This window comes from Anser brachyrhynchus (assembly GCF_964034855.1).
Source record: "Anser brachyrhynchus genome assembly, chromosome: 12".
Classification (NCBI taxonomy): domain Eukaryota; kingdom Metazoa; phylum Chordata; class Aves; order Anseriformes; family Anatidae; genus Anser; species Anser brachyrhynchus.
This window is the reverse complement of record NC_137707.1, coordinates 382860-406519: the sequence shown is the minus strand read 5'-3', so window position 1 is coordinate 406519 and position 23660 is coordinate 382860. Positions and strand designations below refer to the sequence as shown.

At 45.7% G+C, this 23660-nt stretch overlaps 1 protein-coding gene across 41 annotated transcripts in view; it reads left to right on the top strand.

The window, feature by feature from the left end:
* LOC308176543 (uncharacterized protein) overlaps positions 1-23660 on the top strand; it is a 129003-nt gene that overhangs the window by 91862 nt on the left and 13481 nt on the right. For 32 of the 41 annotated variants that reach the window (XR_013938313.1, XR_013938314.1, XR_013938338.1 and 29 more), the window contains 2 exons: positions 5-116; positions 14565-23266. The exons of 5 other annotated variants lie outside the window; for them this stretch is intronic. The gene's annotated coding sequence lies outside the window, so the exon portion shown is untranslated. The remainder of the gene's footprint in view (positions 1-4; positions 117-14564; positions 23267-23660) is intronic. 4 more of the 41 variants (XR_013938327.1, XR_013938328.1, XR_013938323.1 and 1 more) reach the window with 4 other exon arrangements.

Sequence of the window (23660 nt, the reverse complement as noted above, 5' to 3'; positions counted from 1 at the left end):
CCAGTGCTTGGCCTCTGGTTTCCCACCTGCTGCATTTGAAGGATTCCCTGCAGCCCTCTCCTTGAGACTTACCCAGGCCTTTCTCTGCAATTCTTGCTTTCTGTACCCTGAGGGAGGTAAGCCATCTGAAACACCAATCAAGCTGACTAGCAGAGTCATGCAAAATGGCACCTATTGTGCTGTTGAAATGGCTTCCTGACCTGGCATTGTTTAGGCAATTTGCTCTTCAGCACATTAATATGAGTGCTTATTATGTCTGCATTGAAGGCATCTAGTCTTCATTAAGAGGGACTTATTTGGAAAGCCATGTTTGCATCCTGATAATTCAATCCACACTTAGAATCATAGAATATCATGAATTGGAAGGGACCCTCAAGTATCATCGAGTCCAGCTACTGGCTTTACTTACTTTAAAGTAATGTTTTTGGTTGGCATTGGTGCAAAACTCAACCAGTCATGGAGGAAGTACATTTCTAGTGTGAAAGATGAGAAATATGAAGGGTATGTATCTCTAACCATGGTTTTCCAAATTACCAACTGTAAAATTTATACAGAAAGTAACAGTTGGACAAGTGGCACACAGTTCGCCACTTAGCAGCCCATCTCATCATTTTCCTCTTGACTTGTGTACTTCAAAGTCATCATAGGGAAAAAGACTGTTGTAATAGTCTTGTCTACATAAGGCCAGGATTAAACAAAGATTTAATGGACTTTACTGCATTTTTGTTAATTGAGGAGTTTGCAGTGAGGGACTTCAGTGACAATTCTCAGCTTTTCTATCCAAAGAGTACCCCTTGGGATTTTCCCAACAATAACGTCTAAATTGCAGAATCATGAAGGAGAGACGTTGCATAGCATACCTGTAGGATTTTTTGCTAGCCGTGGCTGTTCCAGGCAGGAGGTTGTTTTTTGCATGTGGGACTTTTGGCATCTCAGCTCTTAGGACAAGCAGAACACCTTGTCACAGAACATCCTTACAGACACAAAGACCACCAGCCACCTCCGTTGCCATGAACACTGACCATGCACTCGTACTGTGTTTTTTTCTTCTGTCCTTCAGTCACAATAATGCAAAGGAGATCTCCCTCTCGGCCCATAACAGTGGAGGTTCTCTAAGAGCTTTTGGTGGTGGGTCTCGCTGGAAGTTCAGCACACTGTATCACACCGATCTCCTTTATCCATGTGCTCATTCAGGGATCTCTAATAGACCTGTGAGCTGAGGCTTCTCTGAATGTGGGGGCCTCCCCAGCAGCATGGTTTAACCATGTGCTGACTAACATTATTTGTCATTATAATTTCCACCAAGAAGAGTTCCCACATTCAACATAGAATCCTTGTTTTAAAGAATCACATCTCTCTTGCCACCTTCCATTCCTCCAGTATGAATGCTGGTTTAAGCCATTAGAATACAGTAACAGATGGCCACCTGGAGCTCCAGTTCCTTCCTCACTGATCCTGAATAAGGCATGCAACATCAGCCAATGCTAGCCTGGGTTGCATGGATGCTTTTCATTTCCCACTCCTGCAAGTGCTGAGTTCCTTGACAGCTTGAGCTATTGATGCCAACGTAGCAACCCATGTTCTGAGCTGCCAGCTTCATCCTGGCCTTTTTCACTTTTTCACAAGAAAAGTGAGGTGCAGACAAAGGTCTGAGCACTGCTTTCTGAACAGTTCCATGAAGGCATCAGTTTGCCAGCAACAGGCATCAGCCATCAGTGTCGCATTACCAGCCTTGGCACACCTGATGGATGTGCCTGACATAAAAAACAGCTTGTCTGCATGGGACTTACTGCCTGATGGTTGTAGATACCAACAGTTGTAGGCAAAGTGTGTAAAATCTTTAAATCTTTAACAAATCTCTCATTAATCCCAACTAAGTAGATTAAAGCTGACTGCAGGCTTTAAAAGGAAGCAAGTTGATAACTTGTAGGACAGAGAAAGTATATACAATGAAAAACAGTCAGACAGATAGACTGTAATGTGCAGTTCCGTTGTTTATAGTCTAGATAAAACTAGGATGGCAGTCTGACCCCTGGACCTGGGTTCAAATGGAGCCAAAGATTCAGTGAGATGGCACTGTACAGTATGATTCTGTATAGAGTGGTTAAAAAATATCAAAGATGCTGCAGGCAGATATTGTCTATGCAGTGCAGACACAGGAAATGGAGTGGTTCTGTGTGAATGGTATCTTGAGAGAAACAAAGCAGGGTGCTAAAGTCCCATATAAAAATCAGGATCCTTCGTAGAATCATATAATAGAATCATAGAATGGCTTGGGTTGGAAGGGATCCTGGTTCTTTATCAGGGTTCAGCCTGATGTTAAGGTCCTGAATATCGGAAGGTCCTGTTTGTGGCCTCTGGTAGTCTGTCTACAGTAGTCGCTGGAACTGATCTGTATTTGTAATACATAACTCTGATTGGCAATGAAATGATTAAATACCGTAGCACAATAAAATTCAGCTGAATATTTACATTTTGCTCCAGTAATCAAAGGAAGGGATTTTGTAAGGTTAGACTCTTAGCTTAGACTCTTGGAGTGATTAGGGGCTTTTCTTCATTGCAACCATGTGTTCCTTTTCTAAACACGTATTCCCAAGTGTAAAAAGTCCATAAACATTACGAGCTGTTGGTGCCACAAGTACAGGTGAAAGCTCTTCAGCAAAGGCCAGCCATAGCTTTATAAACATTCCTACTGTAATTGACTGACAAGCTCTCAGCTGGTGCTCTCCCCTTTGCTCACCTGTCCGCCCACCTTATTTTCCTGCTCACTTAGTTGTCTCTGGCTCTATACCCAGGGCCATATACCATCTGTCACTCTTTTGCCTATTTTGCCTGTTCTGGTGTCTTGTTTCGGTGATGCCTACTTTCTTTGCTAGTTCAGTGATTTGGTTTTCTCAGTCTTTGCCGTTGACTCTCATCGTGGTGCTGTTCCCAGACCAACAATGACTAGCACAGTCTGCTCCAGCATCGGCATGTGTGTGTTTCAATGGTAACACTATGATGACTGGTGCTAAAACTGGCAGCAATACCTGCTGCTTCTGTGGTCATATGGCTGAATGGAAACACTGATCTCAGCTCCTGAAGGTGCAAGGTGACAGTCAGGTCAGTGGCAGGTTTTCTGAGTTCAGTGGTAAGCAACGGAAAGCAGGATGCAGGATAAATCTTCTGAAGGGACAAATGCTGCTTGATCAGCAAAGCCTGAATGAGCATGGGTTCAACAACAGAGCCCTTGGCAGTTTTCCCACACTGGCAGGTGGTGTTTTCCTCTTTCAAGAGCAGCTGAAATTTGAGGGTGCTTTGTGAGCTGGGCAAGTGGTCATGTCCCTGTTCTCTACTCACCATGTGAGATGGGCAGAACAATAGATTTGATAAAGATAATTCAGACCGGGCCTTCACCGTGCAGTTGTAGTTCTTCAGTGGTAGAAGAGGATATTGTACTTAGGATGTGCTGAGATCCACTCACCTTCCTTCCCAGATAGTCAGTTTTCTCACCCAGCAAACTGCCTAAGGGTGCAATAAGTAGGTTAATGCTTGCTTTAGGGTTAGCCTGAGGGTGAGAGTTCCCCACAGGCACAGCAGAGTTGTGTTCGTTCTGTGTATGTAAGTTCATGCACGTGGAAACCTTCACGGTGAATACCTGCTGCTGCCATTTAGTTGTTTTATGTCCTTCCCTCCTCATTTCTGTCACAGCAGTGGAAAGCTGCATAACTTTGTGGCTGATAACTGAACGGTCCTTTTACATACCAGTTTGCTTCTTGTGTTAATTTGGTGTTCAATGATGCCTTGAGTCACTCTTGAAAAAAAAATAAATAAAATAAATAAAGGAGAAAAAAAAATCAGTTTTGACTCTTTTGTTTGGAAGCAAGTAGAAAGAGCAAGGTCCAAAAACAGAGAAACAGGAAACAGAAGCAATTCAAAAGGTGGCAATTACATCTCTGGGTATGATTTGCATGCTGCAAACATTAATATATTATAACATGGAGAAATAGCTATTGCTTTGTCTCCTATTTCCAATACACAGCATGTGTGCTAGGTTCCTTCACGGTTCTCCAGTCTCAGAATGTGGAGCACAAGCTATAGGCAGCTCAGCATCTACTTGAAGAGGGTCAAGAGAGCCAAAGGCATCTCTTTTTGGCTTTGAAGCCCCATAGCTCAGATCAAAGCAGGCAGCAGTAATATAGCTCCCAGAAAACTGATTAGTTCTTTTGTGTCATCCTCCAGCTCCCAGCCTGGGGGGTCCCTCTGTGGTGCTCTCCAGGGCTGAAGGAGGGGTGCTTGTGCCCTGTGGGTGCTGCAGCACATGCATCTTCTGGGAAGAGCTACGGGAGAGGCAAACATACCTGCTTGTCTCAGAGGTTCTTTGACTTGGTCACTTCTTGCCTTGCGCTTGGAGAAAAGTGACCTTGAGCTTAGGCAGTAAGCTTCAGAGCAGTGTAGTTGTTTCTGTGCTCAGCTCCTTGAGCAGAGCATGGAAAGCCTCATCCTGCAAGAAACCCTGTGTGATGACAAGCTGCCTGCACTGCCGGCACCTCAGCAGTGACATGTCTGAAGTGGTGGTGGTAGAGGACTCTTTTCAGTGGTGCCCAGCGACAGGATAGGACGCAACAGGCACAAACTGAAACACGAGAAGTCCGTCTGAATATCAGAAAACACTTTTTTTACTGGGAGAGTAACGGAGCACTGGAACAGGCTGCCCAGAGAGGCTGTGGAGTCTCCTTCTCTGGAGATATTCAAAGCCCACCTGGATGTGATCCTGTGCAACGTGTGTTAGGTGACCAGGAAATGTGCTAACAGGAGATCATCCAGGAAGTCGCCAGGAAATGTGCTAACAGAATTCAGGCAAGAAAGCATGAATTCCAGTGGCATGGACAGTGGGCAGCATCTGGCACAGCTTGCCACGCGCTCAGACACTGCTCTAGGGTTGGTTGGCCAGCTCCACCTGCACACTGCACAGGCAGAGACCCAGCCAAGCACAGCAGAAGGTTGCAGAAAAAAAAATAGACCAAGGCTTCAGAATTTTCTCCCACAAAATGCTGAAATAACTACTGAATTGTACTACACTAGAGTATTTAAGACCTTTTAAAATAAAGCAAAGAACAACTGTAAGCACACTAAGTAAACACCGAAGCACAAGGTGTGAATGTCCGGTTGTGCTTCTCAGACATGCATGCAAACATCCAGAAAGTGCCAATATCAACATATTCAGTAGGTGCAGGGAACTAAGTCACCAAAACAGGGGCTGCTCAGACCTCCCTCTCTGCAGAGCAATAGTCTGCCCCTTCAGAAAAGACAAAAAAAAAAATAAAAAATCCTGTGGACTTTTGCAATGGTTTAACCTTAGATTTTCTCTGTGTATTTGTAAAACTAAGAAATTTCGATTTTCTCTGTGTTTTTTTCTCCTTGTCTTTGATGCTTCTTTGAGGCATCATCCATATTAAAATCTGAATTGTTTTTAAAAATGAATTATTTAATTCATGGTGTAAAATCCTGTCTAAACATTCTTATCTCCATTTAAAAGAGGCATGCATTGATTAATTACCAAATTAAGTTACTCTGAACCCAAATTAAAGAGTTTGCTCTAGATGTTGCAGCAGTTAGACTAAATAATTTTAAACTGATTTGCAAGTGATGCTGTTTTTACCTCATACAAGACTTTGATTTCAATTCTGCCATGCTTATATGCTTTTCCTTGCATCTTTTTTCCATTTCTCATGCATTCTTCCAGTTTCCTGTCTCCTGTCCTCTTTTCTCACCCTCCAATGTTGTAGCTTTTTTTTCTTCTTCACTTCTCCCTTTTTCTGCACTGTCACTGGCAATTTGTTTGTGGTCTTCTGGTCTGCAGATCAGTGTACGTGTGCTTAAACCTAAGTATTCAAAGTCAATTTACCATTTAAACTTTAATGTTTGAAGCTACGATGTTTAACTTGAATGTAATATTACCTTATGCTGTCACATAAAGTTAGTATTGACCTTTTCTATTAAAAGACTCTCTTTTTGATGGCTTGCCACTTCTTTACCCACATTAAAAATGATATTTTCTATGTTCTTTTTTTGTCTTGGCATGATTTTTTGGGGTGATTTCTTGGAAAAAAAAAACATGAACACTTCTTCAAAAAATGAGTTTAATAGAAAAAAAAAATGCATGCCTTGTTCAAGACTGGGGGGACACCTTACAGATATTTTCTTGAAAAACTCAAAAGCCTCTGTGCTTCATGTAAAGACCTCAGTATTTTTGCCAGACTATTTTAGCAAGGTGCTCCACTTTGCCTTTAGATTTAGCCTTAACTTAAAAATTTCTTATCCTCCCATCCTGCTGGCAATGCCTGGGATTCTCTCTTGTCTCCATTCCCTGTGTGTGTACTCTATCCTCATACGAGCACAGTAGTACCACACCCTGCCTGCATTCCCAGACTGCAAAACTTGGTATGACTGGGCCTTCATGATTCAGTTCAGCCTTTTTGTGCATATACTTTATAATCTTATTCTCTGGTTATATGCTGCAGCAGTTAGCTTATGGATTGAATATTGCTTTCTGAACAGATAAAATGTATAGTAGAGATGCTTGCAGTCTGTGGGACTTCTCACCCAACTGTTGTGGAAACCTGGAAGTGTTAATGAATGACAGACAGCGGCTTGGGAAGTGTGTCAATGGGGGTTTGCTTTTAGCGACAGGTGTGGCCACAGGCTTGTCATGTTACTAGAGACAATAGAGAAGCCAGCCTCAAATTGTGCATTCCTTATCTCCAAAGTTTTCAGCCTGGAACATGAAGGTTTTCTTTGTAGAATTGCTGAGTGCTCCCAGTTTTGCTCGGAACACACGAAACACTGTAAAGTTGGTAAATGCTTCACAAATCAGAACCAGACCCTTGAAATCAAGCACCTAAAATTAGAGGTCATCTAATGCATGAATCCTTCTCTGCGTCAGTTCTGTGTTTTTAAAGTGAGGGTAATAAAACTCTTTCCTCACAGGTGTGCTAAGATTAGGTAATCTTCCTGGAGAATTTCGATAGTAATGAATGTTGCAGAAAATCCCACAAGGAGACTAATAACAATGTTCTATGTGAGGTTTGAAAAGTGTGCAGTAAATGCATGTTGGAGCCACACAGTAATTTGTGAGAGATAAAAGGAAATATTGACTGATTACCTTTTCTGTGTACATTATCCACCTTGTGAATGGATGAGTCCAGGATAGTATATGGTCGTTAGTTGGAGTCTATCATATGCTTATACAGAAGGGCCCAAATTATGCTGACAACCTAAATTATATCATATCCAATGTTCTAATAGTATCTTGTAATTGTAATATTTTTTCTAAAAAAAGTTCTATTCTAGGCACTATTTTTAAATTAAGAAATGAAACCTTTTCTTGTGCATGCTTCCACACTTAGTCCAGCTAATGAAAACTGCAAGGGTGAGGCATTCTTTGAAAGCCTTCCTCAGTAGTTAATGTTAGCAGAGACACCAGAGCGTTCTCCTGGCTATTAATCTACAGATAATACAAGGTCCATTTCTTAAGTACACACAGAAAAGGAGAAGAAGAAATACTGGCTATGACACAAAATGAATTGTCTTTCTCCATGCCCTTGTAACCTAGGGCATGTAGTGCAGTCTGCCAGCCATTGCGTTACAGATTTAAAAGTGCTGGAATCTCTCAGTTCTTTAGCAGGTTGCCTGATGGATTGGTGAGTAATGTACTTGAAGAGTGCATTACTAAGCCCCAGACTAATGGCTAGCTCTTGCCCATGGCTTTTGCTATAGATCATTCATTGTACTATTCATAAGCTCTCTGCCAGTCTGTGTCTGGCACTTGCGCTGCTGCTGTTAACACCATTTTCCTGATGAATTCTGCACAAACATCCCCCACATTTTCAGAAAGCAGGTAGTAAACAAGAAGAAAAGAGTGAGTCATAGTTCTCCAGCAATTCTCCTCATGCTCTTTTGGAAGACATGTAAAGGATAAGCTGATGGACATGGTACTCATTGACTCAGTATTACTTAGGCCTGTAAAAAACACCTGGGTTTTTGCACGCCTCAGGCCACCTTGCCATCCTTTAATGAGGAAGTTTGCTTTCCTGAGAACACTGATGTTCCAGATCACAGCAAGATAGAAAGGCGACTGGGTTGCTGGGCATGGCTCTTCATAAAGGAACTAGTTAGTTTCTCTGATGTGTATTCTGCTGTGCTAGAAAGAGATGCCTGGAGGTAATTATCAAGTTTTGGCCATTGTGCGAGTTAAATGAGGTCCAAGCTTCACAGAAAAGCCCATGTTCAGGGCTGACTTGTGGGCTGGCTTTGGTGAACAAGGCTGGTGTGTGCAGAGGTCTTAGGAATGAAAGTTGTCCTCTTTCTTTAGACTCCAGGAAAACTGCCTAGGAGCTGTGGCTCCCTGGTGTGGTTGAAACTAGCTCGACATCTCCCAGCTCATTTCACTTGGAGCATGGCACAGCCACGTGAAATAGCAATCCAGTCAGCTATCTGCTTGAACCAGTGACCCAGCCTAACTCCTGATGTTTGAGCTATCCAGGACCCTTTCCAATTCCTGAGTCTGGTAGCTTTGCTGGTAGAGAAGGTTTAAGCTTTGCTCTGTTATTCTGTGTTCTTTGGCTTAACATTTTTGCAAGTTACTTAAAAATAAACTTCTACAGTTCTTTATTAGTGTATTCCTGATGAGCTTATGAAAGGGATAAAGTCTTCATGCTAAGGAATTTCTTTTACAGTAATCATAGTAAACTTTACTGCTTAAACTGCACATCAGAAATAAAATTGTAAAAACAATGCAGATGAGGCAAATTATCCAGTAGACAGCAAGCTATGGAACTAGAAATAGCAAACTGAGCAAGAAACACTTTAGATTTTCTAGTTTACTCCACATGTAAGAATGTTGTGCATTTTGAGGGGATAGTTGTAATGACATCAATGCATTCAGGGTGATAGACATTTTATTCTTGTATAGAAAGACCTCTTTTTACAAGGCCTATTTCTCTGTATGTACTTCAAAAACAGCTTCGGCACCTTTTCATTGCCCCAAGCAGAAAGCGAATTCTGGTTCTTTGTAGTATGCACATTAATTCAACAACCAAAAGTCTCAGGGTATTTTGCACACAGAAACAGGTGGAGGATGCAAAGGGTTTCAGACAAAGACAATGCTGCTGAAAAAAAAAAAAAAAGAAAGAAAGAAAAAAAAAAGATTATAGCATAAAAACAAATTCCCAGTGAGTATTGTCAATCAGGTTATTTGCATGCTCTTTTGGAAGATGTTTCTGGTAATAAAGCATCATCAGTCTGTTATTTCTCTTGACCAATCTTTCTCAACCTCCCTATAGAAAATCTTGTAGTGGCCTATATTTAACTGAGAATATCCTCTGCTTGTATCCCATCTTCTGGTTTGACTTTTCTTTCTTTAACAAGCACAACAGCATGCTGCTCTATCTTCAAAGAGGAAATTAATTCCGTCCGCAAAAGGGTCAAGTGCTAGAAAGTGCATAGCAATGCAGTTTGCATGGCAGGATCCAGGAGATATGATGCTAATAAGATTCTAAGATGAGAACAGCAGACTGGCTCTAGGGATTCAGATGAAGGGTTCTGTAAATTTTAAAAGAAATGGTCTCCAAAAACTAATGATGTCTGCTTTCCAATTCATTAATAATGTGGAGCGGAGAGATGGGAGTGAGAAGCAGGCCATGCTTTGAAATATCAAAATGTAACAAGGAAAAAAACAGTGAGAACTCATCTCATTGGGGTCATAAAGCTGGGAGAAACAGGCAGGCTGCAGGGAAACATAGTGTCAGTGCCTAGAGGGAAGGAAATTGCACTGTATGTTCTGCTATGTGTAATTTATGCACAGACTCTTTGCCAATGTTGATGTAAAAAATTCTATGCTGAAAAAGATGTTGCTGTATTGACAGAGCTTTTTCAATGTTCTTGTTTAAGGTGACTTACTACCTGGGATGTCTGATGGATTTTAAAATGTATCTGAATTGTCTTAGCATATTTACAAATGACTCTTTGTAAACCTTCCCCTTCACCTTTTTGCATTACATTCACGAAACTGAGTAACAAGAGCCTGAACCTTGTTTGTAGTTAATAGTGGAAGAAAACCCCTCAGGCAAAGCCTAATGAACCAAGAGCAATTCTGAGCTTTCCTCTGTAATATCTGGAGAGACTGTGCCTTTCCAAGGGCTGCCTGGACACATCGTGTGACCTTGCTGCTTTACATCATTAAAATTTCCCATTACTGCTATAGTGTTTGCATGGCGGTGCTATTGTGCAGATATTATGCTGGAGTCTCTCCCTTATGCATGCAGAGTTTGCAGCTAATAGAAAATGTCTGTGCTTGAACAGTTTCCAGAGTGGGAAGGTGTACAGCAGGAGGATTTAGCTGTGACTTTTATTTTGACAAGGCTATTATGATTTGCAGAGTGAGGTTAAGGTTTTCCTCCTAGTTCCTCATTTTTTTCCGTGTCCTATTTTCCCATCTTGCCTCTAAACCTCCCATCAGCGAGGACTGGTGAGGTTCTGGGGAGCCCTTTCCAGCAGTGCTCAGGTGCCAGCCCCATGCCTGCAGAGATGCTGCTGCAGGACGCTGCTCCTGCTGCTCCGAGAATCGGCACACCCCAGGTGCAGCCGGGACCTGCCACAGGTGCTGCACTGGCCCCCTCATCCTGGGCACTCTGCTTGGCCCAGATGTTTGACAGGGTATTTTTGAACCCTAGTAAGACTGGCCTCCTTTGTTTGCTGTATTTTGTTTCCCTGACACTTTTTTTCTTGTGGTCTGCTTCCACAGTTTCCGGGTCCCATCTGTTTTCTTAAGCTTTAGTCACGTTATCTCAGCAGCAAGTCATTCTCAAGACAAGTGATTTCTCTCAGGTACACAAGCAGGAGTTCAAAGGAGCATTTAATAAGTGGTAGTGCATGCTTGGGATACCCTGTCTACTCAGAAGAGCAGTCTTCACAAGGGCTTCTGCTGAGCTGCAGAGGCAAGCAGCGCAGCCGAGAGTCTGGGATGTGGTGGTCAGTCTCTGGGAAACAGCTCACAGCATCTGGCCAGGAGGATGGAGATGAGTTTTGTTTTCTTGCTAAAGTCACAGCCATGGAAGTAGGTGAAGTTTTTCTTGCTAAAGTCACAGCCATGGAAGTAGGTGAAGTGGGGCTCTGCAAGCGTGTTCTCAGAGCAGGTTTCCCTTCCTGTGGTTATCAACACTTTGTATTTTTTCATCCAGGTACCACGAGGTCCTCAGTATTGCCAGGTATTCTCCAATTGTTCCTACAGCAAACCATGAATGCATTGGCACTAACTGCAAAAGCCACAGCCCTCACCTTTGTTTTTTTTCTGCATATTCGTGGTCTCCAGTGAACACAAATCAGCCCAACTTTACAGGCCTTCCCATGAACTGCAGGGATGATATAGCCATGTGTATCAAATCTTCCACTTTCCTCATATTTATGTCTCAAATGCTTCCTTGGAGAAGAGCTGAGGAATTTGTTTCCTCAGGAAATCTCAAGATCAATTGATAACAAATTTCTTGAAGGTTTTCCAGTGAAGTTCCTGCTTGTTATTCAGTTTCTCAGCACAAGGTCACAGAATGACTTGCCTGCAGCCACACAGTCGGTCAGTGGAGCAGGCAAGTTCACAGCTGCTTCAGTGGAGATACAGTTGTGTACATCGGGACTGTCTTATGGCATTGGTAAAGATATAAAAAGCAGCTGGTTTATGGAGGCCTTTTTTGTTGATGTTCTTAATGAAGACATTTAGCAACCAAGTTGATTTTTGTCAGAGATCTTCCAACAGAAATCATTCTGGATCGGAACATGGTGGTAACATGACCATAACTACCAGGACCTTGGTATGAGCAGTTATTTTCTTAAGGTCTTTGCTTGTGGTGAAGGAAAAATGAGCCAGCATTCCAGTGTTAAATGTAAAGATTTCATAAACCCAAATTTCCTGAGTTCTGTGCCCAAACTGGACTGATGTGTGACGTCCGTATCATCCTGCCAAAGTTATGCATTTCTTTCTGATTTGTATCAGTTTGTTGCTGACTGTTTTTTCCAAACCTTTATCTGAGAGATGAAATAAATACCAGGGTGTTGGTTTTTTTTGCTGGAGGAGAAAAAAATTCAAGTTTTCTGTCTTCGAAACCTAAAACTTCTGTTATAAATTGGGGACCTACTGCTGGACATATTTCACAGTCTTCCTGAGTGACAAGAATGTCCTGTCCTCATCAGCCTGGAAGAGCCTAAAGAAGAGCTACAAATTGAGACATCTAAGTTTCTGCAAATCTAGGAATGAGACACCTATAATTGTGTCACAGAGGTTACAAACAGCCTGTATAATCCTTTTGAAATGCAGTAGGAAGCTCTAGAAACCAGTGAACTCTAATATTCTGGGTGTTGCACTGGAACCTGTTCTTCAGGTGAGAAGCCCTGCTCTAGGTGACCCTGCTTGAGCAGGGGGGTCGGACTAGATGATTTCTGGAGTTCCCTTCCAACCTCAAACATTATGTGATTCTGTTTCTTTCCCCCTGTGCTGTAGTTTCCACTGCAGCACACTAGTTTTGTGCTTGCATTATCAGTTAAGGTTGTATGCATTCTTTGTGCGTGCGGCAGACAAAGTAGACGAAGATATTGCAAATAATACCTGTGATATTAGTCTCGTAGCACCCTGCTTATAGAGAACTACAGTCATGTTTCTCATCTTGTAGCTATTCTTTGCAGTCCAAAAGACTTCCTCTCATGGAATAATAATCCTCAGCAACCCCAAATACACTGTCCTGAGCATTTTAAAATGGCATCTCTAATTAGAGAAGACATTTCTGCATCTGTGATGCTGGAAGTCATCTCACACTAGTGACATCACCTGTAAGCTTACTGTAGCAGAAACCAGGCTTACCCTGCCTGTCTCACATACCCTCTGAACTGGCAGAAGAGACACTCTTTGGTCTGCAGTTAGGCATTTGATTTAGTTCTGATACACAGCTCCTTGCAAAAGTCAAGGTTAGGGAAGTACCAGCTGTTTCACTTCTGTAAGCAGATAGCTCCTGCCCTCCTTCACCAGGGCTTAGCTGTTAGGAGCATGAGACATTTCAACAATTGCCTCTGCTGCACCTATTTATAAAGCAAGTTCTTCTTGCATGGCTATAGGGTAACAGAAAAGCAGGGGAACAAGAAGAACATGAAGAACTGTTACCTATCCATCCTCATATCCTCAAGTGTGCCATTCCTGACAGGTGTGGTATATAATCTAGTAGTGAAGGCTTCTGAGGATGGAGATCTCACGAATCTGCAGCCTGAAACAATGAATTCCAGTTCTAATTATTCTTTCCTCTAAAAATCTTTTCCTAATCTCTTACCCGATATAATTTAAGACCATGACTATTTGTGCTTTCTGTTGCTGGCATGGGGAAAGTATTATAATCTCACTGTTTGCAGGAGTCATGTTTATATTTTTTTGGAGAGAAAATTCCCTCAGTTGTTCTTTGTTCAACCTAACCAAATGAATTCCTTCACCTCCTGCCTTAGGGGTCATGTTTCCAGATCTCAGTTCATTTGCACCATTCACCTCTGGGAATTTTCCAGCTGCTGCACTAATCCTTTGAAGTGCACTGCCCTACACTGGGTACCATGTTTCAGCTGGGGATCAAGCAGGAGGGTGACATCGCATGCCGTGCAGGCTACATCCTGTTCATTCATCCAATATAACATTTTATTTTTTCACAACACTGCAATATCATTAGCTTCTGTTTATATGGGTCCACATTAGTACTAGTCCCTTCTCAATAAGTCTGTCACTTTAGTGTGTGCCCAATAACCCATATTTCATGTGTCATCACGTAATATGCAGGTTGGAGATAAGAAATCCTGCGTTAAGAGGAGATGAGCAGTGGGATGAACATGTCTACACCCTTCAAGTTCATATAGTGTGTCAGGATGTAGGAGTGTCAGGCAGGAAAGATTTATATAGGCTGAGCTGTTGACTTATAGAGACTACTTGTTTCATCACAGAACCTTGAATTTTCTATTGAGGAGGGAATTCAGAGGTCTGTCAGAGTGATCATGTCTTGATGGTACTCATTCATTGCCTTATGATCCTTATTCTGCTCCTTTTCATACATGCAGTTTCCCCAGCAGTTCCTTTCTAGCATGTAACACCAAGCAGGACTATCTGATTATTCCTCATGACGTGTGTAAAAATGCCTGGATCCACGGTAGCCATGCTGTATAAAATATCTGGTGAAGAGTGAGCTCATTTCAGATAACAAACAAGATTTCTGTGGAAATTTGTGCCGGACCAATACACTGTTGGGCCAGCACAGCCGAGTGGCCAGCCCCAGGCCAGCCAGCGTGTGAACGCTGGCACCTGTGCTGCTCCCGCAGCTGTACCTGAGGACAGGGATTTATGTTTTTTGCTGCAGACACTTCTGAAAATCTAATTATGCAACTTTTAATACTATGAATTGCTAATCAGTGGGAGATAGATCTACAAAGAGCTTTATAAATAACAACAGAATGAAATGCACTGTTTTTTCCTGCTCATAACTCCTGTGCTCTGTTTCCCCCTTCGTTTTCAGGTAAATCTCAGATTCTCTGCGCTGAAGCTGGTGCTCACCACTACTGCCCTCCACAAACATCTCTTCTCAGCACTGAGTCAAGCCCTGCGAGTCTCCCAGCCTAAGCCAGGAGGGCAGAGGAGGGCAGAGGGGTGTTTATTGTGCCAGGCAGTCCTGTTTGGAGATGAACACAGTAACGCATTTTTTGGGTTTACCATTCTGAAACACAAGAGTAACTCCAGATATCTGTTGTAAGAACAGAGTCGTGCTTCTGGCGCCCCATGGAGCCCCGATATGTGGATCAGCTGAAAGCTGCCAGGGCCCCTCCACTGCAGGGGAGAGACACCAGTCCTCACCGAAACCAAATGATGGTAATGTCTAGACCAGCTGAATGATCCAGGCCCCATCTGGGAGCGCAGAGACCACAGCGACTGGCTTTACTGCAGATCCTAGATAGGCCGTGGATTCCACAGCAGGACTCTGTTCTTATGACAGATACCCAAAGGCAGATTTTCTTTTAATTAAATATGAAAATCTATAATGCAGTCAGCATGGTGCATCTTGGTATGTTTATTTTTATACCTCATTTATTTGTTTTTGTTCTCAACATGTGCTTTCATTATGAGAGAGATTTTTATACTGACCATCTGTGCATTACGAATGAATTTCTGTTAAAACTGGAGGAGCTGGGGAGCAGCATAGAGGTCAGTTGTCTTTTTTAATATCTCAGTGGAAATGGGTGTCATTCACAGCCGTGGAATGAACACAAACTAGTCTTTTTCTTAAAATAATACTGAAATTGTAAAGTTGATACTTTTAAACTGTTCTCTTTAGGTTTCAGGATTAACAGACATTTGAGATTAGTGAAGTATTTCATACCTCGTGTACTTACCATTTCATTTTCTGTCTCTACACTCAGAAAATATTTATTGTTTCAATAATATTCTGCTTACATTTTAATATTTCTCTCTGCAGCCAAAGGGCAAAAAGCATTTAATTTGCCCAGCTCCGAAGGTGATGGCACTTATCTGTGTGTTTGTGTGACTGTAACTGCAGTTCTGTATCCAGTCCATTTTCAAGGCTCAGGGAATGGATTAGATATCACTGGGCAGAGCCCTCTGGATGTCATGAAAACAAGAAGGGAACTTGAGCTTGCCAAACCCTGTCTGGCATAGTTACCCAGATCAGTACTTGTCTGCAAAGGGCTGCTGCTCTCTCTGTTCGTATTTCTGCTCTGCCTGTCCTCTTGGCATGGTTTGAAATGATGAAGCATCCCGTACGCACCTTCCTGCTGAGCACAGGGTGCAGGTGTGGCAGGAGGGTTGCCAGTGTGAGCCCTGCAGTGTCTGTAGGTAGCGCATGGTGGTGGAAGAGCTCAGTGCCTCTGCACCCTTGCAAGGAAACTGGAAGCATTGCTTTCCAGCTTTCCCCCTCTCTGCCGTGGGGCAGACTTTGGGGCATCATAGAACCAAGTGGAGCAGCACCAGTAGTGTGGGCAGCTGCAGTGGGGAACCACGGCGTTTGGTCTTGCAGGGAGTCAGAACTCTGTGGAGGTTGCCGTTTGGCAGAACCACCGCAGGAGTCTCTGCCTGTGTGTCATGACTCCTTCAAGCTTTTAATTCCTCTGCGTCTCCCAGCTTTTACTCCTCCTTCCTCTTTGCCTTGTTATTTTTCCTTTTGACCACTTTTCAATGCTCTTAGGTCAAGGGCTTGCCCTGTGGAAAGAAAAAGCTTAGCAGAAAATTAAGAGGTTTAATCAAAGCTTCTCCAGACAGCATGAACAATCAGCAAACATTGAACTGGACAAAATGAAAGGCCATTCAGATGGAAACAGAAGAGGCCCACAGATCTCCCTTAACAAAGAACTTGATGCCATTTCCACCACCCCACGTGCCACACATTGCTGCAGAGGTTGTGGGTGAAGCCTGGGGAGGTGGGCAGTGGTGGGGCAAGGGCACCATCATGTAACATTTCTTCTCTCGGAACCTACAGCTGATGCCAGTGCTGTTGGCAATATGTACAGAGGCTGCAGGAATTCACAGGGAAAGAGCTCCTCTGTCCTGTGCCCCACTCTCAGGATATGCTCACCTGCCTCAGGCTCTGGCTGTGCCCTGAGTGCCATCCTACCCCTTCATGAAAGGATGAGTGTGATGAAAGCAGCAGCAGAGGTGGGGCAGCTTTCCTGAGCTCACAGGCTCACAGGTGTGGCTCCTCCTTGAGGCACTGGAGAAGAAACATCCATCCCTGGTGGATACAAGCCAAGTACCCCTGCACTGCAAGTTCGTTCCCAAGGCCCTAGGTGCCAAGTCGGGCTGACAGACACAGCCAGCTTGAGCACCGCGCTGTGGGGCAGCAGCCCTGGGAGCTTGGCAGTGGGGTGCAGCTGGGACAGGTGTAATCTGCTTGCTGCAGAGATGTGCAGTCCTTTTGCAAGAACTGCACTAGATTCCTTTCTAACAAAAAGTGTGCATTTCCTATCCTTTCGTATGCCATTTGGCTGCATGGCATCGTGTGCCCCATACTAAGCATGTGAATGCTTGGGTACATAGGCCCTGCCGAAAGCAAGACGGTTCCCCCCCATTTACCACCCAAAAGAAAAACGTGTTCCCATCTCATCAGGCAGCTGTCTGAGGCATTATCTGCTAACTGGATGGCCTCTCCCTTCGGCTGCTGGCTCAGCACCCACTGTTGCAGCAGCGCTCCCTTCGCTGTGCTTGCAGAGGTAGGATTGGGATTTGCACCCCCAAGGTCTGGGTGGCACCTTGTAGAGAAATGTGTGTTGTGAGAGCCTTCAGCCTGCTGCCCCTCCAGACATGGGAGTGGGCATGGTTTTAGTTTGGCTGTCCATGTGTGGCATTGAGACTGGCTGCATTAGCCTGGTTAGAGTATAAGCTGTCTGCTTGCAGGAGACCCAGGAGGCCATAGCAAGTGCCTGTGCTCTGCAAAATCCATATACTGTCACTGTCAGCAGTGCCCCGCATACTTGGCCATGAGCAGAATATTACAAGCGCTTGCAGGGATCTCTTGGGCTCAAGCTGCTTTTCTGGAAGCAGTTCACCTTTGCCTCACCAGTCTTTGCATCCTTCCTGTTACGGCAGGTGCCGTGCTCTCCTTCGTGCATGCTGTTATTTACTCGGGCAAGAGACGTTGTGTGAGTGTTGAGCTCCTGATACTTGGTGCCTCTGATGGTGCTGGTATTTTGCAGCCGAAGCCAAGTAAGGCAGAGACGATGTGCTCAAGCATTCTGTCTGAGGAGAGTTTGGGTGGGGGAGAGGAAAGAAGGCTGTTAGATCTATTGCTGGCAATTTAGATTCAGAGACATTTCATCTGCAGTTCCCTCAAGTGTTGAATTGAATAAAACCAGCAGCAGCAGTGGAAAAAGAGGTGGGGGAAGGGCTCTGAGCACTCCCAGCTAAACAAAAAGAGACAGGCAGCTCATAAAAAAAAAAAAAAAAAAGACGAAGAAGAAGAAGGATTGCATCCTTGGGCTGAAAATACAGATTCACGAGGAAGAGAAGAGAACGCGTGGCAGAGCCCACCTGGCAGGCAGGGAGGGCCCTGGGCAGGCGCTGCTGAAGGCTCCCAGTATTCCTGCAGTGTGAGCAGATCACAAGATTTACTTATAGGTTTCATGATTTTCCTGGGGCTTTTTGAAGCTCCAGCCATAGAATCAAGCAGGAAGAGCAGAGTCCCAGGCTTTCTTTGTGGTTTTAAAAACATTCACCTTCCAGTGCTGCAGGAGTAAAGTGCAAAAGTGAAACCCTCAGGGGTTAATAATTCAGAAAACAAAATAACTTAGCATTTATATTTTTATCATCTTTTTGACATCCCTCTGCAGATGTCCTGGGTGCCTTCCAACCAGGGGAGCTGTGCCCACACCTCTCAGGGTGGCAGCCTGCGGTCCCACTGGGAGACGCAGTGCTTGCACCAGCTGCCAGCACTGTGCCCACTGCCCAGCCCGCTGGGAGGAGGGCTTGGGGAGAAAGGGCTGGTCCACAGCAGGAGCCCAGTCTTAGCAGGACGGCCTAGGATCCATCTCAGTTTGTGCTCCTCCCAGCAAGGTCTCTTCTCCTCCTGCAAAAAAAAAAGACAGTTGCTTTCTATGCTGCTCAAGTGGCTTGCTCCCTCCAAACAGCCTTCCAGGCTCCACAGGAGCAAGCCAGGCTCCCCAAAGGCACTGGCTTTCCTCTTGTCCTCCAGCAAGCGTCATGTTGGCTGAGTAGGGAGTGAGACTTCTTTTAAGGTGCTGCCTTGCTGTTTCATCAGGTGCTGTAGCGATTTAATCCAATATTGCTGTACAGAAAACCTCCATATGGCCAGGCCAGCACAGCACTTTTATAAATGCTTACACAGCAGCAACACAGCTGTCAGCACCTATTCAGGCACAAGGCAGAGTTTTAACATGTGTTTACTAGCATGTGCTTACTAACATGCCCTAATCATCACCTCTTCCCTGCTGTAGACACTGAATGTGGGCAAGATTTGTATATGTTCACAGTCCTGAGTGGCTTTATGTGTGCATGAGCTGCCTGCTGCCCGAAGGGCTGCGTGACTCAAGCCTTTGCTAGCCCTTTGCGTGTCTGAAGCCCCTTTATCTCGCCCATTGCAGGCCTCGTCTGCATGAGACAGCTAATGGGGGCACACGGGTGTTTACCTGGGGAGTATCTAGGCTGGGTATGAATCCTGCTAGAAAACAGTACATCAGAAACTGGTCCACACCAGCATTTCTATCGGTAATGGGAAACAGCAGGGCAGGGCAGGGCCTGTTCACACTGTTCAGGTCCCGCAGTCACTCGCTCAGACACAGGCATACAAATGGATGCTGGTTTGCAGCAACAGGGAGGCAGGTAAGGTGGCAGACATGAGGAGGAACCTGGCTGACCCAGCTCTCCACACTGCCCTGACAGAAGGTGTTTAGATGAAGAGCACATGAGGTCAGTCCTCCGCAGCTGACATCCAGCCAGCACCGAGTTACCCACAGCCACGCACGGCGAGGCTGCACAGCTCGGGGTGGCTCCTGGGATCCTGCTGGCTGTGGCTTGGTTGAGCACCGTGCTTAAAGTGTCCTCTGCCTTTGCTGGTACTCACATGGAAGTGCTTGTGAAAAACAAAGGCAAGGATAGGGTGAAGAGTTGGGACTTCTCAGGGCAGGCACTGATACCTTTCTTTCAGGTCATTCCAGCTGTAAGACAGGGGTCTCAATTCTGATCTCTGTCACAAGGATTTGGGAGCCTGATTAGCTACTGCCTGTAAAAGGCTGAAGAAGTCTTACTGTGAATCTAGGACCAAAGAGCAGAGAAAGAAAGAGGCTCGCTTATGGGCATGTATTATGCTGCCCTGATTTTCTCCCAATGTTATCGATCTAGCGGCTTGCTAAGATACAGCCCTGCCTGCTGTAGTGGTTTAATTCATTTTTAAGCATCATTATTTTTCATGTTGTGGTCTTCCCCTGCTTGGGGTGCTTCTCATTGCCCATCCCCAAAAATGTCCATTCCTGTCTGTGTTTCATGGCACGCACTGCTCCCACATGTGTGCGTGTGCACACCAGGGAGATGGAGAGGCAGCTTCAGCTACACTAAGCAATTAAACTCCGGTAGCTCAGGGATGAGCAGGAGGCCGTGATTTTCTTTTCCTTTGCAGTAATTGCCTCTGCAATCAGCTTTGATCACCCGAGAGCAGAGGAGATGAGTGCTGCAAGTTGACATCAGTGGTTTTAATATATCCATTTACATATACAGGAGCAGTGCAGCATACAGCTTTCCATAGCGCCTCTGACCTGAAACCATCGCCGCTCCATAGACACCTCATTTAATTTAATACTTCACCGCCACTGCGGAAGCCACAGGATGGGGATGGGAGGGGGGATAATCAAGCCCTCACTCTCTCGCTCTCCGTGAATGTCTGTAGAAATGACATGAAAGTAATTGCTTTTGAAAAGCAAAGCAGAAATGGCACAATTGATTCCACTTAAATGAGAGGAAGAGGGGTGGGGGTGGGGGATGTTCACCCTAAACATACCACCTTCTTTCCTGCTGCAAGTAAATCGCTTCGTGAGGATGAAGGAAAGGTGGGCTCGTCTCTGAGCGGCACACAGGTGAAGGAGGTGAACACAGACAGGCAGTGCTGTTTTGAGCAGGATGCATCCTCTTGGCTAACTCAGACCCAAAGGCAGCCGCTGCTTTATGAAGCCATACGACATCCCTTGTCGTAGGCTTTTCTGTTGCTGAGAAGCAGGTAGGGAGCCACACAGCACTGAGCATTCTAGAGTTATTCTGCCTCCCAAACCCACTCGCCTGCCTTGCATCTGGCAGGCGTGTTTGTCCTGCATGCTGAGGAGCATTCCTCTCCGTCTCCAGCCCATCGCAGACCAGCTGCGCAGACACAGCTTTGTGACCCCAAGCTGTCTGAAGCCGTCTGGCACGGTGCCTGCCAGTGGGTGCCTGTCCACCCGCCAAGGGACGGTGTCTCCTCCGCAAGCTGCCCTGCACACACCACTGCCTGTCCCGTCAGCGCAGCCACACCCTGGCCGGTGCAGAGGAGCGGCCCCTGGCCTCGCCACTGGCCACCAGGCCGTGTGCGGAACCCGGCCTTGCGGGGCGGCTGCTGGGGGCATGGGGCAGCAGCAAGGGCCAGGCGTTCTGTGGCTGCCAGCCCCTGGGCCAAGTATGGGAAGAAACCACCACACAGCAGTCTCAGGGATGCTTCCTTGAGACGTCTCAGGCACCAAAGCAAAGCAGAGAGTTTGCAGAAAGCCTGCAGTACTTGGTTCTTGTATGCTCATGTTGCAATGGAAGCCAGCTGTCATTGCAGGCAAAGTAAGAGGGACCTGGGAATCAGGCAGTGCTCCCGTCCGCTGCTGACCACTGCAGGGGTGCCTTGCAGCCAGGCACATCCTTCTCTCTTCAGAGCACGTGGTGATAACTGCTATGTCCTGTGTTCAACACAAAGATGTTCTTTACTATAGCAGCATACAGGCATGCAAGCACATGAGCTCACACTTAGATCCACTCCGAATTTAAATGTTTTCCTTTTTTTTTTCAGTGTGCATCACACTGGACAGCTATAACCTTTTTCAGTGTGGGTTTGAACGGTTTACATGCATCCAGAACATGGCTTGGAGGAATGCAGGCTACTGAGCTAATAACAATGTCTTCAATACAACTTTAATGTAGACATTAAAGTCATTTTATGTTAATTACATGCAAATTGATTATTAGTGTATATATTGAATGTTGACAGCTGGGTGACAGTCTTCAGTAAATATGTTTTACTAATCAGTTAGCATTTAATTAATATTGAAATTCTCTCTAGGTTTAGTAAGACAGTTAGTGAACATTAATTAGGCCCCTGACTGGCTGCGTATGTTGCAGGACATCCACAGTGCTGGCAGGGCACCACCGTGCTCGGCTGCTCTGCCGGGTGCAGGCAGGCAGGTGGGCCTGGAGAGGGCTGGGGGCAGCAGTCTGGCCGCAGGACAGACAGACACGTGCCCCTGAACAGGGAAGTTTCCAGAAGATGTTTCTTTAGAAGAGCTCCCCGCACAGCCCTGGTACAAAGCAGCCAAGGGCAGGCATGCTGCAGGGAGTGGAGGTGGTGCTGCCACAGCAGGTTTTGTGGTCATGTGCATCAAAGTTGCAGTGATGACAACTGAGGTGATGCCTGCTCAGTGCAACACCAGTCCTGCAGGGCTGGCCAGGCTAGCCAAGGGAGCTTCGGATGCTCCGCCTTGCCCATTGTTTTGCGCTTTCTGTCCTGGGTTTCAAGACCAGTGAGCTGTGCCTGCACGCAACAGCAGAAGCCTTGGGCTGCTTTCAGGGGCGAGCCAAGGGACAGGGCAGGGGAAACAGGTCTGGGCAAGAGGCAAGGGCACAGAGACTCGGGCGGTACAGTGCCTGTGTTGCTCTCAGGTCCTCTCTTCTTCCTGGCTTTAGGAAGAGACTCGCATGGTTTTGCCCACATATAGCCTATATGGGACCTGTTGACAGGGGAGGAAGAATACACTAGATCTCTGCTGGAAATCTGTTCTGTGTGTGTTCAGCCTTGTCCCTGCACTGCTGCATGGTGGCACAGGCACTGCTCGCAGTCTAGTCTGATGTCTGACGCAAGATGTCTGTGGTGGTTGTGCCCTGCACATTATCTCGTTAGTGTGATCAGGTAACTATGGAGTGTCCATTTCCCCATAAAGCAAGGCTGCTCCTGGTCATCCATGAGTAGTGAAAGCAGCATGTTCTTTTCACCTGCAATGGTCACTTTAACTGTACATAGGGCCCTTTTTTATGGCCAGACACGGCGCAGCCCCTGCCAGCAGCAGTGTTTCTTAGTGCTGAATTTAAAACACCAAGCGGACCAATTCTGGGGCTATGTGGCCAGTGTTTTCTCTTGCTTCCCCACCACAAGTGGGGCAGGAGCCACGCAGAGCCCATGCTATCAGCCCACACATCTGCGCACTCTGGCCATGCCCGGAGTGGGTGAGCAGCGTCTCGGAGACGTCCATGGCAGAGGCACCAGGGCCAGTGGCAGGGGAACCGCTCCACTGCAGGGTTGCAGCAGCCCCATCAGCTCTAGCGGATCAATACTTGAGCCTTGTCATGCTAATTGCTCTTTGGTTGACATTCATGATCCTTTCCTGTTCCCTCCCTGTGTAAACTCTGTGAAGCTGGGATGCCAAGAAGTGAAAATGCCAAGCCCTCAGAGCCTGCTGCTGTTCCCTACCCTAGCTGCAGGTACCATGCTCCCTTCCCCTTCACCCCACTCAGGAAGCACCTGGTGGGGTCCTCAGCACACGGCAGAGCTGCAGCACGTAGCTGCATCAGGAGCTGGTTATTCAGCCATCAGTTAAAATAACTGGCTTTGCTCGGTTGCCCTTTGCCCCCCTGGCCCAGCCTGTCTGACACCCCCTCCATGAGCTGAAGCACCTCATGCAGCTCTCTCCCAGCCTTCCCCAGTCCAGAGACACCACTGCTGCCGCAGCGGGCATCAGATCACACCTACCATATTGGCTTCCTGTCCCCAGAACATCAGGTTTTTGCGGCTATTGTGCACGGGGGGTGTCTCCTCCCGACAATCCCCACCCCCAGCAGCATCAGGCCTGTGCTGTTCAGGGTTTTGTTAAGCCGT